Genomic DNA, 19312 nt, shown 5'->3' with positions numbered 1-19312 from the left:
ATATCAAAACAATGATCATTGAGAGGGGAAGAGATATTTTATTTGGGTGGTTTAAAGCTCTCTGGAGAAAGGGGTTATTTGGTTTGGGTTTTTTTAAACACCTGCTTAACTCAAACATGTGGATAAACAATTTGGAGAAAGAGTAACAGCCGTGTTAGTCTGTATTCACAAAAAGAAAAGGAGTACTTGTGGCACCTTAGAGACTAACCAATTTATTTGAGCATGAGCTTTCGTGAGCTACAGCTCACTTCATCGGATGCATACCGTGGAAACTGCAGCAGACTTTATATACACACAGAGAGATCATAAAACAAGTGTGTATATAAAGTCTGCTGCAGTTTCCACGGTACGCATCCGATGAAGTGAGCTGTAGCTCATGAAAGCTCATGCTCAAATAAATTGGTTAGTCTCTAAGGTGCCACAAGTCCTCCTTTTCAATTTGGAGAAAAGCTCTCTCTCTCTCAGAAATTCAATACCCGGGCCCTTCCATGAAGGGTTGAGAAAGCTCTCACTCTAGGTCCCTGAGTCCTTCAAGGAGACCTCCAGCAGAACCATGGGAGGACCACACTTAATCTTGACATTTCTAAAGTAAAAACATGAAGAATTTTTTTTTAATAATAAAATTTAAAAATCCAAACTTTATAAATTCTAAAGCCACAACAAAGGGCACAAACACCTTTTTTGGTGTCTCTTCCATGTCACTTTTAGTTGATGTTGACAGAGAGAGCTGCAGCCACAGGATGGTTTACGTTATGTTCATGAAATGTAACGAAGCACAGACATGGCTGTCTCCAGCACTCTGTCCACCTAAGTCTCAATCCGTTCGCTGCTCATATTGTTAGAGAGGCTCCCCTTGTTCTCACTGGGAGCAGGAGCAGGCTCTTAGCCACATGGATTTTCCAGTTTTCCCTGCTCTGCTACGCACAAAGATGGAATTATTTGATGCCCAGTATAGTGCTGCTGACTTCTCCGATTCTCACAGTGCCAGCTAGTGCAGTGACAGGCCCAGGAGAGGGTTAGATGGGAGCAGATGCTGTCAGACTACCTACCACCTGGCTGTTTTTCAACCAGCATAGCCATTTCTGCGAAGCTGAGACCAATTGCTAGTGAGAGGTCAACATCAGCCTGATAACCGACCTTTCTCTAGTGCCAAGAATAATATTTATGGCTTTTCAAAGCCTCCATCTGGCTGACTCAGGCCGGTAGCCTCGCAGACTGGCATTTACCGAGCAATGCCAGGGCAGGGGGTGCTACTTCCAGAATGCTGGCGTGGCCCAGAGCTGGAGAAAGACAATCTGACAATGGTGAACAATGGAAGCTAGACAGAACAAAGTGAGCTCCCCAGAACCTGTTTGTCTCTAATGAAGTGTGAGGGAATGTGTATGTCCACAGAGGGGGTGGGCTGCAGAGGAGGAGGAATGGGGTGTGAAAGAGAGAGGAAGGGAGAACTGACCCAGTGAGAATTTTACAAGTAGAATTTCAGACAATCACAGACTAGCGAAAATAAACTTTATGGGGCAAATGTATCTATGGTGTGACTCCATTCAAGTCCGTGGGTTACATAAAGTGAGCCCAATCCCCTCACAGATATCACCGAGACCACCACTGACAAACCAGGGCAAACTCTGCACTGATGTAGACCCTATGCAATTCCATTACAGTCAGTCAAGTCGCAGGTGCAGGATTTAGTTCTTTTGTATCCAATCACAGTCACCCTCTTTTCCAGCTTCCATGCTTTGCTTTCCATTTCTCATCTCTCATTACCTCATTGCACCTTCCTCTTCCTGAAGCCAGGAGACAGAAAGGCAGCAGGGTGCATTACTTGCTAAAGGCTCCAGCAGCAAATGCAGGTAACCCTGCAAAGATATTAGCAACCTAGGGACAGACAGAATTATGGAGGGTGCTAAACCTGAGAACATCCCTAATGGGAACATATTAAAAGAACACAAGGTCATAACCCCAGGAGAAGCCAATTCTAAAGATTTGTTGTTTCCCCTGTTAAAAGCCAGAGGTGCGCATGTGAGGGATTTCTAGAAGTTTGTGGGTTCACTGTCTAGGAAGGGCGGTTTGTTTCCATCACAAACCTGGCTGCAGGATATTCAAAGCCTCATGCCCTGTCTTCACTTGGCTGGAATGGGCAGGGAGCTGTCACACACTGTCAGATGGCTCATTTTTTAGAGCTCAGTAATCTGATCGCATGTTGTGTTCTTAGAATAACTCCCGTTGAGGCCTGCCACAGTCACGGGAACCTACCAACAGTTGTGTCTCCTCTGTCTGAACTGCGCATTGGATTTCATGAAGCTCTAGCCAACATACCAACTGCAGCCCACTGCCAGAAAGCCCTTTATCCTCCCTGAAGCCTTCCCCTTGGAGGCATGGGATGAAAAAACAGAGAGTGCAAGAAAGAGTCTCTCTCAGGTTCTTGCTCTGCTTGTTGTTCTCTTTACAGCCCTGTGCATCTGAAGCAGGTTTGCCTTCTGCTTTTGTATTAGACCTCTATCCCTGTAGCAGCATTAGATCTGTCTCTCCTCCCATCTCACTCCAGATTGCAGCTACTTGGATTCAGTAAATTCCACCAAGGTTTTCCTAAGAGAAGCACAAAGCATCTGTAATTCCCCATTCCTAACTGTGCTCATTTCACAGATGAAGAAGTCATCATTGCAGAAGAAGTCAAAGGAGGCCCCTAAGCCATGAGAAATATGTCCCAATCCAATTTCTCAGCTATTCTTTGCTGTCTTCCAGTGACAAAATATTGCTTGTACAAGGCACTCTCATAGAAATTTTCTCCACTAGCCCGGGATAAATCCTGTGTATCAGAGAGCACGTGCTCACAGAAAGGAGAAAATGGGGGACCAGAGAGTCTATTCTGTACTGGGTAGGAGTGAACAGTGGTCTCTGCAGATAGTCACTACTGTGAAATGGTAAAAATACCTGCTACTTGGTGCAATCTGGTCCATTCCAAAGGCAAGAAAAGAATATTTGCATTGGGACTTACTTTGATGAGCAGCATGGGTAAGCGATCTCTGACAGTGATGACCTAGCAGTATCCCAAAAGGGTTTAAGTAAATCAGACGTAGGGAAATTATCTGCCCCATCTTTTCAATCTGGTGGTATAATTTTAATGAATGGCTAATGGGATGTCACAGTTTTCTGGACTTCATATTTATTTACTTAACTGTTGATTACAAAACACAAAAACATCTCCTCCAAGAATTGCACACACTGGAAACTGACTGCCACAAATAAATCAAGCCACTAGGAAGTTACAGACATGCAGTACAACACCTGCGCCTTTCAATGCGCTATAAGCGCGAAACAAAACTAAATACTGAGTTAGTCCCAGGCTCTGTCGGGCCATGGCCTAGATAAAATTCAAACATGGGGAAGCTAAATCATCACTGTCAAAGCTACTGCCTCAGGTCTGCTTCCCTGCCTTCCTCTTTTTTCATCCCACTCATTCCTTTCCTCTTTCCTTCCCGTTATAGTAGATGCCTTCTTGGGCATCATCTTTTTAAAAACAGTGCCTCATATGCCAATCCTAGACCAACTCACCTTGTCTATCTACCGCATAGTCCTTCCTCCCCAGCAAGATCACTGCAACAATTAACCACTCGCTGATATCTTCCCTGATACTAAGTTCACTGCCATCATCCTTAGGCTCTCTCCCGCTCATTGGCTACTGTCCCACCTTCCATTTCCTACCAAAGTCCTGGGAAAAGTCTTCTCCTCCTCTTATCTCCCAGCACAGTCTCCTTTACTGCTTCCAGTCCAGCTTCTTCTCCTTCCAGACCACTGAAACTGCCCTTTCTGAATAGTCAGTGGTCTTGCTCTCTCCTCTGGCCCTGGCTCCCGCCCTCCTGATTGCTTGATATTACCCACCATGATCCAGTGCATCCTTGCTTTTCTGTTTTCACCCCATAACTCCCCTTTGTCTGGTTGGAACTTCTCCACTAAAGTTTTAGCCCTTGGCCTCATCTCTCTTCTCCTCTAGCTATTCCCCACTGGCCTTCCCCCATTCCGAATTTAACCTTGCATATCACTTTCCTATACAGATGGCTCTCTAACCCCTTCCCTGAGTCAGCCTTTCTGCCTATTTCACCCCACTAGCTCCTACTTTTTACAGAACTTCCATCAGCTCAACACGCACAGCACTGATGTCCTCACTAAGAGCACCCTCAGCCTCAGTGAAAATTCCACCACAGACATGTCCCACTCCTACCAAAACCCTGTTACAGATACCTCTGCCTTGATTCAGCTCTAACATTCCCCCACGCTCAGGGCACGTCTACACTGCAATTAGACACCCGAGGCTGGCCCATGCCAGCTGACTCGGGTGCACAGGGCTCCAGCTACTGGACTGTTTAACTGCAGTGTAGACGTTTGGGCTCCAGCGGGAGTCTGGGCTCTAGCACCCTGCGTGGTGGGAGGGTCCCAGAGCTTGGGCTGCAGCCTGAGCCTCAATGTTTACATCGCAATTAAACAGCCCCTTAGCCTGAGCTGTACAAGCCCCTCATCAGCTGGTATGGGCCAGTCGCAGATGTCTAATTGCAGTGTAGTCACACCCTCAGGTCTCCTAATTGGCTTTTCTCCAGCAGAGTCTGAGTCTCTAAACACTAAATTAATGAGGTCAAAATTCACACACATCCAGCTTCTTTCAGACTTCACAAAAATCTGTATTGTTCCTCCCTTCAGTGCTAAATTCACAGCCAGACACTCCCTTAGGAGGAGGTGAAACTTAATTACATAGCTACTGTATGTCCTCACCTCAGTACAGCTTGGTGTTTCCTTTACTGTACATGCCTTGGCCCTCAGGCACCACATGACTTGGCTACATATACATAAAAAGAAAAGGAGGACTAGTGGCATCTTAGAGACTAACCAATTTATTTGAGCATAAGCTTTTGTGAGCTACAGCTCACTTCATCGATGCATCCGATGAAGTGAGCTGTAGCTCACGAAAACTTATGCTCAAATAAATTGGTTAGTCTCTAAGGTGCCACTAGTCCTCCTTTTCTTTTTGCGAATACAGACTAACACGGCTGCTACTCTGAAACCTACCTATACATAGACAGCCCTGTAGTCTCTCTTCCAACCACAAGTGGGGGACAGCTTTATAGTTGCTCAGAGCTGCCATTGTACAGTAGGGTTCATTACTCTGACCGAACCCCAGATTGCCACTTTGCTTTCTACACACCCCAGTTCCATAAATCTACCCATCCCTTCCAACTTCGGTCTCTGTCAAGATTGTGTCTGTGGCAGCTCTTCTGCTAAAGCACTTATTCATCCCTAAGTCTACTGTCTTGGCTAGAGTAGTTCCTTCCTCCACGGTTTCCCCCAGCCCTGCATGCAAACTTGACTGTTCAAAATGTACCTCCTTGGCTCCTTCCCCCACCCAAAAGCAGGAACATAGCACTCCTGTCCTCAGAGGTCTTTGCTGCTCATTTCAGCATCTAGCACAAAATCTGCTTCCTAGTCTCCAAGGTCCCTCACGTTATCTCCCCTCCCATTGCCATTACTTCTTAGTTTGGGCTCCACTCTTTCTCTTCACCAACCCCTTCTCTATGCTGTTAGATCCTTCCCACATGATGCCCTTACCGTGATGTGGCAAAGTTTCCTTGTCTCTTTATGCCAAACTGGTTCCTCAGCTTTCCCCGAGTTTCATCTCAGGAACTATTTCTCCTCCCTGGCCCGTGTCTCCTCCTCCTCTCGCCGATAAAAGAAATAAACACCACTGCTTTAGCATCCCACTTTTCCCAGCCTCAATCGTCAACCCTGAAATTTGGCTTTAGTTCCCCAATATCCTCCATGGCCTACTCCATGCTATGCAGGCATTTGTGGTGTCCCAGGGGGATCCCCCCTGTAACAAAGCCGTGGAACAATCAAAGAGAAGTTGGAATCCACACATGGTTTCACACTGAGCCCAATACATAGTGGGACATCATCTAGGAATTTAGTCAGTACTATGCGGAGAACTATGAAGTGCAGAGGTATTCAATATATATGATGGTTCTATACACCAATCTCAAGTCTTAATGATTTAATTCAAGGAAATCCCAGTCACCTAGGATACAACTTACTGCACTACTGTACACACAAACTACTTGTATGTGCAAGTCAAGAAAACTACGTGGTATACTGCTATTAAATTGAGCTCTGCAGAGGAAAAGACTGTTTTTATTTTGTGCCACCTACAGTAACAAGCACATTGTCCTTGCTTATTAATTAAATCACCATTATGATCACCATCCTGGGATCATTATGTATGAGACACACCATAGAAAAACACATTGCATTTTATTGGGCCTTACTGTAAATACTTGGCCCCTGGCCAAATCAATCCCAGAAACCTCACTCTGATCCCTGCAGGGCATCAAAGAATGCCACCAGCACAGCACTAACTAATTGGGGATAAGCCCCTTTGGCATAAACACATGTACTGGACCACCAGGAATTTTATATTCGGCTCTGAGAACAGAATTCCATCTTTGTGATCATTCACTCCTGGGTTGCTCCCTTGCATGGCTCTAATGAGCTCTAACCCTCCTCAGGAAGGGCTCACCACTCCTGGGATAAGAGAAGAACTGAGTCCCTATGTTCATTCAATCCTACCAATAATGTTTTGAAGCCAACAATCAACACAGCAAGCTGCTCAGGTACTTCTTTAAAAATTCTCTGACCCACTGGTTTTGCTGTAGGGTATGTAACTCGGCAAATGGGAGATCAGTGCCACCTGCACCTTCAGTACTATCGCTACAAACTTGCTTTCATCTCTTGCTCGTGCAAAGTCTGTGGCTCTGATCTGTGCTCCTTACTTCTCTGAAATGGCATAGAAGAGTAGGTGATATTCATGAGGCAGGACATTCAAGTTATACTGGGCCAAGGCCATCTCACTAGAGAGAGGTTTTGACACATCTTTTCAGAAAGAATACTTAGCACTTACACGGCACTTTTAATCTGCAGATCTCAAACTGCTTTACAAAGGAGGATAAGTATAACTTATCCCCATTTGGGAAACTGAGGCTAAGGGTGGTTAAAGTGACTTGCCTGAGGTCACAGAACAAGTCAGCGATAGGGTGGGAGATAGAACTCAGGTCTCCCAAGTCTCAGTCTAATGATCTATACAATGGGCCACACTTGCCTCTGTAAAAGGGCTACTCTTAGAAAGGTCTATATTTATTCCCCTCCTTCTTCCACATCAACCTGAGACACATTGCTAGTAATCCCGGAAGTGCCATACTAGATCAGACCACTGGTCTCAGATGGTGGCCAGCACCAGATGCTTCAGAGGAAGGTGCAAGAAACCCCCTAATGGACAGGGTTGGAATAACCTGCAAATAGCAGGAGTTTCTCACTAACCCCAGGCAGTGCATGATGCTGGCTTTGAGCTGATCCTAAGGTTTAGACTCTGACTAGCCCTCACAGAGATGCACAGTGGGAGGGGAGTGAGTTAGGATCTTCCTCTGCTTGCACAGCTCACCTAAAGGCTAGGCAGAACTGGACTGCATCTACTACTCCCTAATTATTCCTCCACGGTACAGTATGTATTACAGGGAAGATGGACTGGGGGCAGGACCATTGCTCTACCCCCTACACACAGGACCATGATGCACTCTTTAAAGGACTATAGAAGTCTACTTATTCCTCCATTCACTGGGGAGCTCCAGGCAATATGGCTCTACACCACCCTTCCCACCAAGTGCAATCTCATCTTCAGCAAATGAGTGGGATGCCCATATCTGCTGCATACTGCCCCTATACCTCAGGCCATAGTACTGCAAGATAAATCCACCCAACAAAGCACTCAAACAAACTCACATGGAAATCTGTAGCCAGAGCATTCTGAAACTGCAGGGCAGCGCAAAGATTGTTCTGAGATCTCCTGAAGTCACACTGGGACAAACCGGGTGGGAACTGTTAGTGGATTTAGTTAGTATCTCTCAGCTAGAAGGATCTCAGATTATGTATGCGTTCTTTCTAGCTGGGAGATGCTACATCTGTAATGTAAGATCATTATCCTTACCTATCCTTCTACCTTTGTAGAAAGAATAGTAAATATGGCAGGTGACCAGGTTGGGTTAACAGTGAAATCCTTGCTGATCTTAAACACAAAAAAGAAGCTTACAAGAAGTGGAAGATTGGACAAATGACAAGGGAAGAGTATAAAAATATTGCTCGGGCATGCAGGACTGAAATCAGGAAGGCCAAATCACACCTGGAATTGCAGCTAGCAAGAGATGTTAAGAGTAACAAGAAGGGTTTCTTCAGGTATGTTAGCAACAAGAAGAAAGTCAAGGAAAGTGTGGGCCCCTTACTGAATGAGGGAGGCAACCTGGTGACAGAGGATGTGGAAAAAGCTAATGTACTCAATGCTTTTTTTGCCTCTGTCTTCACGAACAAGGTCAGCTCCCAGACTGCTGCACTGGGCAGCACAGCATGGGGAGGAGGTTACCAGCCCTCTGTGAAGAAACAAGTGGTTCGGGACTATTTAGAAAAGCTGGACGAGCACAAGTCCATGGGGCCGGATGCACTGCATCCCAGAGTGCTAAAGGAGTTGGCGGATGTGATTGCAGAGCCATTGGCCATTATCTTTGAAAACTCATAGTGATTGGGGGAGGTCCCGGACAACTGGGAAAAGGCAAATGTAGTGCCCATCTTTAAAAAAGGGAAGGAGGAGGATCCTGGGAACTACAGGCCAGTCAGCCTCACCTCAGTTCCTGGAAAAATCATGGAGCAGGTCTTCAAGGAATCAATTCTGAAGCATTTAGAGGAGAGGAAAGCGATCAGGAACAGTCAGCATGGATTCACCAAGGGCAAGTCATGCCTGACTAATGTAATTGCCTTCTATGACGAGATAACTGGCTCTGTGGATGAGGGGAAAGCAGTGGACATGTTGTTCCTTGACTTTAGCAAAGGTTTTGGCACAGTCTCCCACAGTATTCTTGCCAGTAAGTTAAAGGAGTATGGGCTGGATGAATGGACGATAAGGTGGATAGAAAGCTGGCTAGATTGTCAGGCTCAACGGGTAGCGATCAATGGCTCCATGTCTAGTTGGCAGCCGGTATCAAGCGGAGCGCCCCAAGGGTCGGTCCTGGGACCGGTTTTGTTCAATATCTTCATTAATGATCTGGACGATGGTGTGGATTGCACCCTCAGCAAGTTTGCAGATGACACTAAACTGGGAGGAGAGGTAGATACGCTGGAGGCTAGGGATAGGATACAGAGGGACCTAGACAAATTAGAGGATTGGGCCAAAAGAAATCTGATGAGGTTCAACAAGGACAAGTGCAGAGTCCTGCACTTAGGATGGAAGAGTCCCATGCACCGCTACAGACTAGGGACCAAATGGCTTGGCAGGAGTTCTGCAGAAAAGGACCTAGGGGTTACAGTGGACAAGAAGCTGGATATGAGTCAACAGTGTGCCCTTGTTGCTAAGAAGGCCGATGGCATTTGGGGATGTATAAGTAGGGGCATTGCCAGCAGATCGGGGGACGTGATCATTCCCCTCTATTCGACATTGGTGAGGCCTCATCTGGAGTACTGTGTCCAGTTTTGGGCCTCACACTACAAGGAGGGGGAAAAATTGGAAAACATCCAGTGGAGGGCAACAAAAATGATTAGGGGACTGGAACACATGACTTATGAGGAGAGGCTGAGGGAACTGGGATTGTTTAGTCTGCAGAAGAGAAGAATGAGGGGAGATTTGATAGCTGCTTTCAACTACCTGAAAGGGGGTTCCAAAGAGGATGGATCTAGACTGTTCTCAGTGATAGCAGATGACAGAATGAGGAGTAATGGTCTCAAGTTGCAGTGGGGGAGGTTTCGGTTGGATATTAGGAAAAACTTTTTCACTAGGAAGGTGGTGAAACACTGGAATGCATTACCTAGGGAGGTGGTGGAATCTCCTTCCTTAGAAGTTTTTAAGGTCAGGCTTGACAAAGCCCTGGCTGGGATGATTTAGTTGGGGATCGGTCCTGCTTTGAGCAGGGGGTTGGACTAGATGACCTCCTGAGGTCCCTTCCAACCCTGCTAGTCTATGATTCTATGATAATGTATTATCTGTACTACAGTAGCCCTAGAGGCCCCAATCAAGGGTTAGGGCTTCATTGTGCTAAGTACTGTACATAAATGACAGTATGATCTTATTCTCTCCTCATTTCCTCCTGCTCTCCAGCCAAGCTTCTCTCCTACAACCTTTTTCTCCTACTTCTTGCTTCCTGCCCCTTCTTTCAAGCCGCACTTTACGTTCAGATCAGTCTCCTGACTAGTACAGTCCCACCTCAATCCACTTCCTTCGCATTGCTTCTGAAAAGCCACCTGTTCTGTGAACAACAAATGATCATGTCTACACAACACTCTTTGGAGAAACTCTCCCCTGAGATATGAGGAGCAATAAGTCAGTGGAGTGAAACTGTAGACACAATCCGGCCCTTTCTCTGTTAACTGTGCTGCAGCTGGCTGTGATTTTAGATTGCCAGGTCTTCAGGGCCGATGCTTCGCTTGTTCTTTATTTTTCTTTTTGTAAATTGCCATGCACAGCAATGGGGCTATGTAAAGAACACTAATAACTAACCAAGCTGATACCGTTCCCATTTGGTAGGAGGCTCTCATCAAGCGCAGGCCACCTTCACTGTGTTTCTATCTAAGGGCTCAAGTCTGACTCCTGAGAAGAGAAGGGATGTTGATTGAGATTGTGATATAATCTGAACTGCAGGGGAATGAATGATGAATGCTCAAGAAAGTCATTCCAGGTAGAGTAGTTTCAACCAATCATCATCAGTTTCCAGATCAGAGTCCCCTACCCCTTCTGGAGGCAGGACATATCATGGACAAGTGTGTGCAATCAGCAAGGGAGGATTTGGAGGACTACCCAGAAAACAGGTCAGAAGTTCAAGGTGACAGTTAAAAAGGAACAGCTGCTAGCTGCACACCCTTCAGCAGCAGGTGCAGGAGGGCCCCAGAGGTTTAGCCAGTTCTGCCAGTGACCAACAGCCTTGGGAGACCATCTGTCTGAGCACAAATTGCACGGAGCCTTCCTGGTTTCGTTCCATAGATCCTCACCACACAGAGACAATACAGAGCTTGTTACAGAGCAGCGAACAAGCAACTGCTTAGAACTACTAAATGGTTGTAGTTTTACCACACTGAGATTCTCAGTACTGTATTGGAGAGAGGATTTTGTCACTCTTTTATATATATATATATATATATACACACACACACACTCTCTCTCTCTCTTTTATATAATAATTTATTACATTATCTCTTTTTTAACTAATTGGTTTCTTTCTTTATTAGAATTTAAATATCCCTGTTGATGGTGAAATGTTGGTAGGGTATATTATCTTACCATGTGGTTGTGTTACAACATACAGATATGTTGCTATTTAAATATGCCATTAAGGTTTTGTGAAGTTAATGTTCTGCATCCTTCAGTACACATTAAATAAATATCAAGACCTCTTTCATACAACAGGCCGTTCCCCCTCCCCAGAACAGCCTGACGACAGTGTGGAATTACAAAAGCTCCTAGCTCCGGAGGATCATGTCTATATGCTCTTTGCCCACTGACAGACTCCTGATCGTTCAACATGACACGATCCTACTTATCTCACCACTTTGTATTTTCCAAAGAACACCTGGCTAAAGTCCCCTTTCCACTGTGGCTTTGACTGATAAGAATGCTGAATCTAGGTTCACCTTCTGAGATCCTCAACGTGTGTCCTGAAAAGGGACTGCATGATTCCCCTAGGGACCTCCTGGCTTGTAAGACATCGCTTTAATTACTCGGTTTTGCTTGAGTCATTTTGATACTGCTTTCCTCTAGAGACAGTAGTATTTGCTCATCTCTTTGTAATCAGAAATATTCACTTGGACTTTTTTTGTTTGTTTGTTTTTTGTTTCAGCCTCTGGCCAATATTTACTTTCTTTCAGACACACACAAATACATTAGAAGAACATGATTAAGAGTGCAACATCAAGCACACAAAAGTTAGGAAATGCCAGAATTAAGGCTGCCTGAGCACAGATCCATCACGCAGACCTCTGCCACTTGCCTGAGCGGAGTGACTGCTATCAGTAGAAGGCTGACATTCTCTAGGTGGAACAGCACTAGAGAAGGATGAGACATATACTTTGCCATTGGACTTCACAGCTATTTGCTGATAGCAGAGGAATGTTGAGACTCAGGAATCCTGGGTTCTATTCCAGTTCTAGAGGGGAATGTTCTCTCGTGGTCACAGACCTTACTGCCTCATTTCCCCAAGCCTGACCTCTTCTCTTACATCCCCTCCAGCCTCCCCGCCATGCCAGCCCTGTCTTCCCCATCCCCTCATCCTAGTCTTCCTTCCCGCCACACCCCCAGCTCCTCACCGAGCCAGTCTCCACTCCTTAGGTTCCACATCCCAGTCCCAGTCTCCATCCTGGGCAACTCAACCCAGTGCTAAATCTCCTCCCTCACTGCCCCTGGTTTCTTGTCCCAAATCTACCTGGCCCAGCCAGTTCTGGTTCTCCACTCCCCACCCTATCCAGGGTGGATTGATTTAAATCAAAGTGGTTTAAATCACCTGTTTTAATGATGATTTAAATCAGCACACAGGAAACCTTAGTTTAATTAATCCATGTTAATAGTGTTTTACATTTGCACTTTTTAGTTATTTTCCTACAGAAATGTTGATTCTTATTGGGTAACCATTAAAACGTTTATTTGCAATGATTACATAATTATACAATGTGGTGCTTCTTTTTGCTAAGCAAAAGGATAAAGTATATCTAACTATAGCTAGACACATTAATTTAAGCAATTAGATAGCTCAACTTACATTTATTCAGATTCTTCATTTTTACATTTCTTTTATTTTAGAAAATGGCAGATGATGCATTTCTTATTTACTAGATGATTAATTTTTTATACCATTTCTGTCAAGATCTGTTTGGATGGAAATTCAAAATTCAATTAAATACACAAACAAGCATTTAAAAAAGAATAAAACTACATTAAATGAACTGGAAACATAAGAAAAAAGTTTATCAAAATATGCTGTACATTTAAAACAAACTGATTAATTGCAGTTAACCCATGCGATTAACTCAAAAATTAATCATGCTTAAAACAATTAATCGCGATTAATCACACTGTTAAACAATAGAATACCAATTGAAATGTATTAAATATTTTTGGATGTTTTTCTACATTTTCAAATATATCCATTTCAATTATAACACAGAATACAAAGTGTACAGTGCTCACTTTATATTATTTTTATTACAAATATTTGCACTGTAAAAACCCAAAGAAATAGAATTTTTCAGTTCACCACATACAGGTACTGGAGTGCAATCTCTTTATCATGAAAGTGCAACTTACAAATGTAGGTTTTTTTGTTACATAACTGCACTCAAAAACAAAACAATGTAAAACTTTAGATCATACAAGTCCACTCAGTCCTACTTCTTGTTCAGACAATTGCTAAGAGAAACAAGTTTGTTTCCATTTACGGGAGATAATGCTGCCCACTTCTTAATTACAACGTCACCTGAAAGTGAGAACAGGCGTTCGCATGGCACTGTTGTAGCTGGCGTTGCAAGATATTTATGTGCCAGAGGTGCTAAAGATTCATATGCCTCTTCATGCTTTGGCCATCGTTCCAGAGGACATGCTTCCATGCTGATGATGCTCGTTAAAAAAAGAATGCATTAATTAAATTTGTGACTGAACTCCTTGGGGAAGTATGCCTCCTGCTCTGTTTTACCCACATTCTGCCATATCTTTCATGTTATAGCAGTCTCGGATGATGATCCACCACATGTTGTTCGTTTTAAGAACGCTTTCACTGTGAATTTGACAAAATGCAAAGAAGATACCAATGTGAAATTTCTAAAGGTAGCTACAGCACTCAACCCAAGATTTAAGAATCTGAAGTGCCTTCCAAAATCTGAGACGGACGAGGTGTGGAGCATGCTTTCAGAAGTCTTCAAAGAGCAACACTCCGATGCAAAAACTACAGAACCTGAACCAAAAAAAGAAAATCAGCCTTCTGCTGGTGGCATCTGACTCAGATGATGAAAATGAACATGCGTCGGCCCGCACGTTTGTTATTTGTTATTTGGATTGTTATTGAGCGGAACTCGCCATCAGCATGGACACATGTCCTCTAGAATGGTGGATGTATCATGAAGGGACATATGAATCTTTAGCACATCTGGCATGTAAATATCTTGTGATGCCGGCTACAATAGTGCCATGCAAATGCCTGTTCTTACTTTCAGGTGACACTGTAAACAAGAAGAGGGCAGCATTATGTCCTGCAAATGTCAACAAACTTGTTTGTCTGAGCAATTGGCTGAACAAGAAGTAGGACTGATTGGCATGGTTCTATTTTTGAATGCAGGTTTCTTTTGTACATAATTCTATGTTTGTAAGTTCAACTTTCATGATAAAGAGATTGCACTACAGTATTTATATTAGGTGAATTGAAAAACACTGTTTATTTTCGTTTTTATAGAGCAAATATTTGTAATCAAAAATAAATATAAAGTGAGCACTGTACACTTTGTATTCTGTGTTGTAATTGAAATCAATATATTTGAAAATGTAGGAAACATCCAAAAATATTTAAATAAATGGTATTCTATTATTGTTTAACAGTGCAATTAATCATGCAATTAATCACGATTAACTTTTTTAATCATTTGACAGCCCTACTGCTTAGTGAATTGAACTGATTATTTCTGGTGTTTATATCCTTTGAGATTTTAAGACTAGTCGATCTCAGCCTCTCACACCTAGTTTTTACTCATAGATTGTTGTTGGTGTCTTGTCCCACTGCATAGATGGAAAGAGGAAAATGAGCATTCCTGCTTTTTTTGCTCCTAATTAGTTTCTTAATTTTGAATGAACTAATCATTGAACTGAACCAGCTAAATAAACTGAAATGAAGAAACTGTTCTCTTTGCACATGTAGAGTAGCTACTGCTCCAGGCACTTAGCCAGTGACTTTATCAGTTTTGTGGCTTGACTTTCTTTAAATCTTAGCAGCAAATAAGTGCTGCCAAATATTATTTTTTGTATTTAATTGAAATGATTTTAATAGATTATAAATTTAGGCCTTAACCTAGATTGTCAAATTCAAATTTAATTTAATTTTATTTTTAAAAATAAACCAGTACTTAATTTAAATCAAAGCCACCTGATTTAAATAAAAAAAATCAATTAAAAACCCAAAACACGCATTTTAATCAACCCTCACCCCAGCTCCTCATTCCATCTGTACCCACACCCCTACTGACTGCAAATCCCCCCCCAACATCCATGCCCAACCAGTACTGGTCTCCACCCCTCCACACCCAGGCTCCTTGTCCCTGTCTATCTCCTCTGCTGCCATCCCCCAGGTTTTGTTCTTATCCCCTCTGTATTTGAATCAGGTGTCTTCCTCCTCCTCATTGCCTGGGCTCTAGCACTGAGATCACAGGAGAGACAATGTCCCTGCCCACAGTTCCTCTGCCCAGAGCCACAGAAGTCCGCGGTACGAGGAGGAACAATTGTAGGAAAAGTCCTGATCAGTTCCTGTAGCCCTAGGCTGCAGCATGTCCAGTGCAAACAGAATATTTAGAGAATTTAGCCTTGGAGTTTTGTAGTTTCTAAGAATGGAGATTAACACCTTTAGAGAAAAGAAACCTGTGTATCTGCAATGTTTGTTTCAGTAATGTACGAGTTATAATACATCATTATGCACATTCGCCACAGAGTAGGAGCAGCAAGGGTGTGAGTTCTATCTATGGGCAGGACAAGGAGCTAATGGTCAGAGGCAATGGACTTACTTTCTCTCTCTAACAGAGGGGAAAGCTGCCCAATGCTGGTGTGTATCTGTGTAAATTTCTCCTAGACAGACACTGGGGAGCACAGACCCAGGAACGCTGATCTATCGTAACTCATACATTCTGGGTGGGAATCCCAGAATTGCTCAGCATCAGCCTAACTTTGCTCCTACTGGACTCCATAGGAGTTTGACTGATGACTTCAATGGGAGCAGAGTTAACCCAGCACTGAATGCTTGTGAAAACGCTACCTTCTGAGAACAAGAATCATAAATACGCACTTTTATTTTGTAGCGCTGGAATCTTAGCTTCAGTTTCTAATCACCTGCAAAAGCAGTTTTTAAATCTCATTTAGTTCTGTAGATGACTGCAGTGTTTCAGATGATGCTCAATATAGTTAAAACTGATTAGATCCTTGTTTTTACATTGCCCTGCCATGAGAAGTTGATATCACAAAGTGAAATTCATGGCAAAATTAGAGCAAATAAAAAGGAAATTCCCCCACAGAAAACTTTATTAAGAAACAAACAATAAGTATCTTCTTGGAATATTGTAGTTTAAAATATCAACAACTAAACCTGTGAAAATCAGGCATTTCGAAGAGAAGAGCCACAAATAAACCAATCCGCCCCTCTCACACCCTACTATAACTTTGCACCACCTGCTTCACAGAAATACAAGTATGTCAAAAGTATTACAACTACTTCTCAAATGTTTGCAATTAACAATGAAAAAATAATGTATATGCCCTCCCCCCCCACCTCTCGGCCATCATTTAGTCACAGTATATATATTTAGCTACTTTTATCTTTTGTCCTAAATCGGTCCCTTCAGACCCCTGATCAGTGTTAGGTTTGGTATCTTTGTTCATCTTCTCAAAACTCATTCCACTTTTTCAAGATCTTTTTGATAACAGGCTTGTGAAAAACTAAGCTTTTTGTTTGGTTGGTTTTTCTCCAGAAAAAATCCTGACTCCGTGGATTTAATCCATTTTCTTTTCTTTTGTTTCACAGTTTTTGAACTTCTCTGGTCATGCTGAAGTTGTTAGATGAAAGTAATGTATATTTGAGAGCAGGTTGACACTAGAAATATTAGGCTTCAGTTCTACAGGAGGTTGTTACATACCCATCAAAATAGACAGAGGGCAAAGAGATACTTAGATATTTTATTCAATACTCAAAGTACATTCACCAAAAAAACAAAAAACACCCCCACACACCTGTCCAATTTTTTTGAATATTAACATTTGATAGACATGCCCTGTCTGTTAAATGTGTAATCAGAGATTTCACTCAATTTTATAAAATCACTAGAAATGACATGTTATGGATGTAATGATGCTCACTCTTTAATATGGTCACAACTTGTTAAATACAGATCTGATGTCTCTGGTCCTGTATAATGTCTCTTTAAACAAAAGCTCACTGTTGTAATTATTAGTTTTGTTTCTGATATTTACATGGCAAGGATTTGTAAACCTGGTAAAACTTCCCAAATAAACAAACAGTGAAAAGAGAGGAGGGAAAAAAAGAAACTAAATGAAACTTTAGACTCCAATTGTGAATGAAGGCTATCACTGTTCTAAAAATTTGAAAGGGAAGCAAGGAGAGCATCAAGGTTTTTGTTTTAGCCTTTGTAAAACAATAAGAAAATGACAGAACAATCCAAACACATAGGGTGGGAGGAGAACAGGGATTGGAGAGAAGGCAATGGCTTGTGAGTAGAATGTTGAAATGAGGAGAGTTGATGGAGCAGTGAAGTATTAAGGAAGTTTGTTTTGCTGGAAGCCAGAAACTTCTGGAAGGTAGGTGGGTCAATTTAAAGAAATTATATATGCACTTTTCCCTAGATCAGTGGTTCTCAACCCGTGGGCCACTTGCGGCGCAATCAGCACACAGCTGCAGCTCATGTGACATCCTCAGGGCCGTAACTAGGGTGGCGTGGGAAGGGCACCTGCCCCGGACGCAGAGCTGGCGGGGGGGCAGGGGGGAGGGGTGGAAGGGGTACGCAAAGATGAGGTAGTGCAGGATTAGGCCCGGCATCATCCACCACCACCCCAGCCTCCCCCTGTAGCATCAGCAGGAGGCCAGGGTGCTCAGCATTCCTCCACCCCACAGGCTTGTGGGTCCAATGACCCCCAACTGGAGCAGGTTCCCTGGCATGAGGACTGCAGCAGTAGGTAGGAATGGCGCGATGGACAGCTGAGCTATGTGCAGCCAAGGTAGGAGACAAGCGGGTATGGGGAGGAGGGTTCAGGGGACTAGGACCGCGGGGAGGAAGGTGCAGTGGGCTGGGGCCACAGGGAAGGGAGTGCAGCCGGCGCATGGGGGACAGACTCTATGTAGGGGGACTGGTGGCAGTCTCTGGATTGGGGGGTTGAGTGCTGGGGAACACTACTTGCGGGGGCTGAGGGCTGTTGCTGAAGGGTTCTGTGGGACAGTCCCTAGGTGGAGGGATGGGTGCATGGGGGGCAGTCCCTGGGAGAGGGACTGAATGCTGGAGGAGGCTGTCACTGGGTGGGGCCATTCAGCCCTGGACAGGACACCCTATCTCTGTAGGGCAGGCACATGTGCCAGCCCATATTTGGGAGGGGGGTCTGGATGTTGGGAGGACAGTCCCAGGGTGGGTTGGGTAATGGGGGACAGTCCTGGCTGGGAGGCCACCCCTCATCGGGCAGGGCTGCCCCTCTCTGCAGGCAGGGTCCACAGCTGGGCTCTCTGGATGCTCAGCCCAGGGGTGCCACCAGCAGCAGCGTGCAAGTGTGGGTGGCAATACACCATGCCATGCCACCCGTACAGTAAATTAATTAATTTTAAGAGTTAATGTTTTAACTTATTTCGATAATTTAAAATGCTCTTAGCAGACATTTGCCAGTGTTGAAATTAAAGGTACTATATCGATTTGAATCATATTGCTGTCATATAACAAATATTAAACCTTTTTTGTAGATGTACAGGTAGTGTATATATATTGTGTGGATGCAGCCCACATAAGATAGAGAGCTGCATATGCTACTCCTGGGGGAATTCTGTGCCACTGTGCACACGCAGAATTCATGTCCGGTGCAGAATTCCCCCCCGAAAATACATTCTGCCCACTAAGTGCTGCAGTTCTGCCTTTCACCCACCAGAGACCGCTGTGGCACTAGAAGAGCCAGCAGCCAGCTGTGTTCATCACAGCAGCCAAGTTAGGACAGACAGAGTGGGGCACACGGGGCCGTTGGTGGTCCACAGACTGGGGTTCAAAATGGCAAGTTGGATCAGCGGGGACAGACTGGGGCATGGGCTCAGGAGCTGGTGGGATGGCAGCATTGAGCCAGGGGCTGAATGGGAACGGGGGTGCAGGGCCACATGAGGATGGGGGTTGCAGGGACACACAGGGACAGGGGCAGATGTGCCTGACTGAACAGGAGAGGCTTGGGGTCAGCCAGGGTTTGCATGGGGGAGGCTCCACAACTCCCTAACAATCTCCCCCCGCACCTCACCCCACCCCTACATGA

At 44.2% G+C, this 19312-nt stretch overlaps 1 protein-coding gene across 5 annotated transcripts in view; it reads right to left on the bottom strand.

The window, feature by feature from the left end:
* The window catches only part of TEAD4 (TEA domain transcription factor 4), a 78266-nt gene that overhangs the window by 33390 nt on the left and 25564 nt on the right, over nt 1-19312 (bottom strand). The window lies entirely within an intron of this gene.

Source organism: Caretta caretta, chromosome 1 (genome assembly GCF_965140235.1).
Source record: "Caretta caretta isolate rCarCar2 chromosome 1, rCarCar1.hap1, whole genome shotgun sequence".
In the NCBI taxonomy this organism is placed as follows: domain Eukaryota; kingdom Metazoa; phylum Chordata; order Testudines; family Cheloniidae; genus Caretta; species Caretta caretta.
Note: the sequence above shows the minus strand (reverse complement) of the source record. Positions and strands in the feature narration are given on the sequence as shown.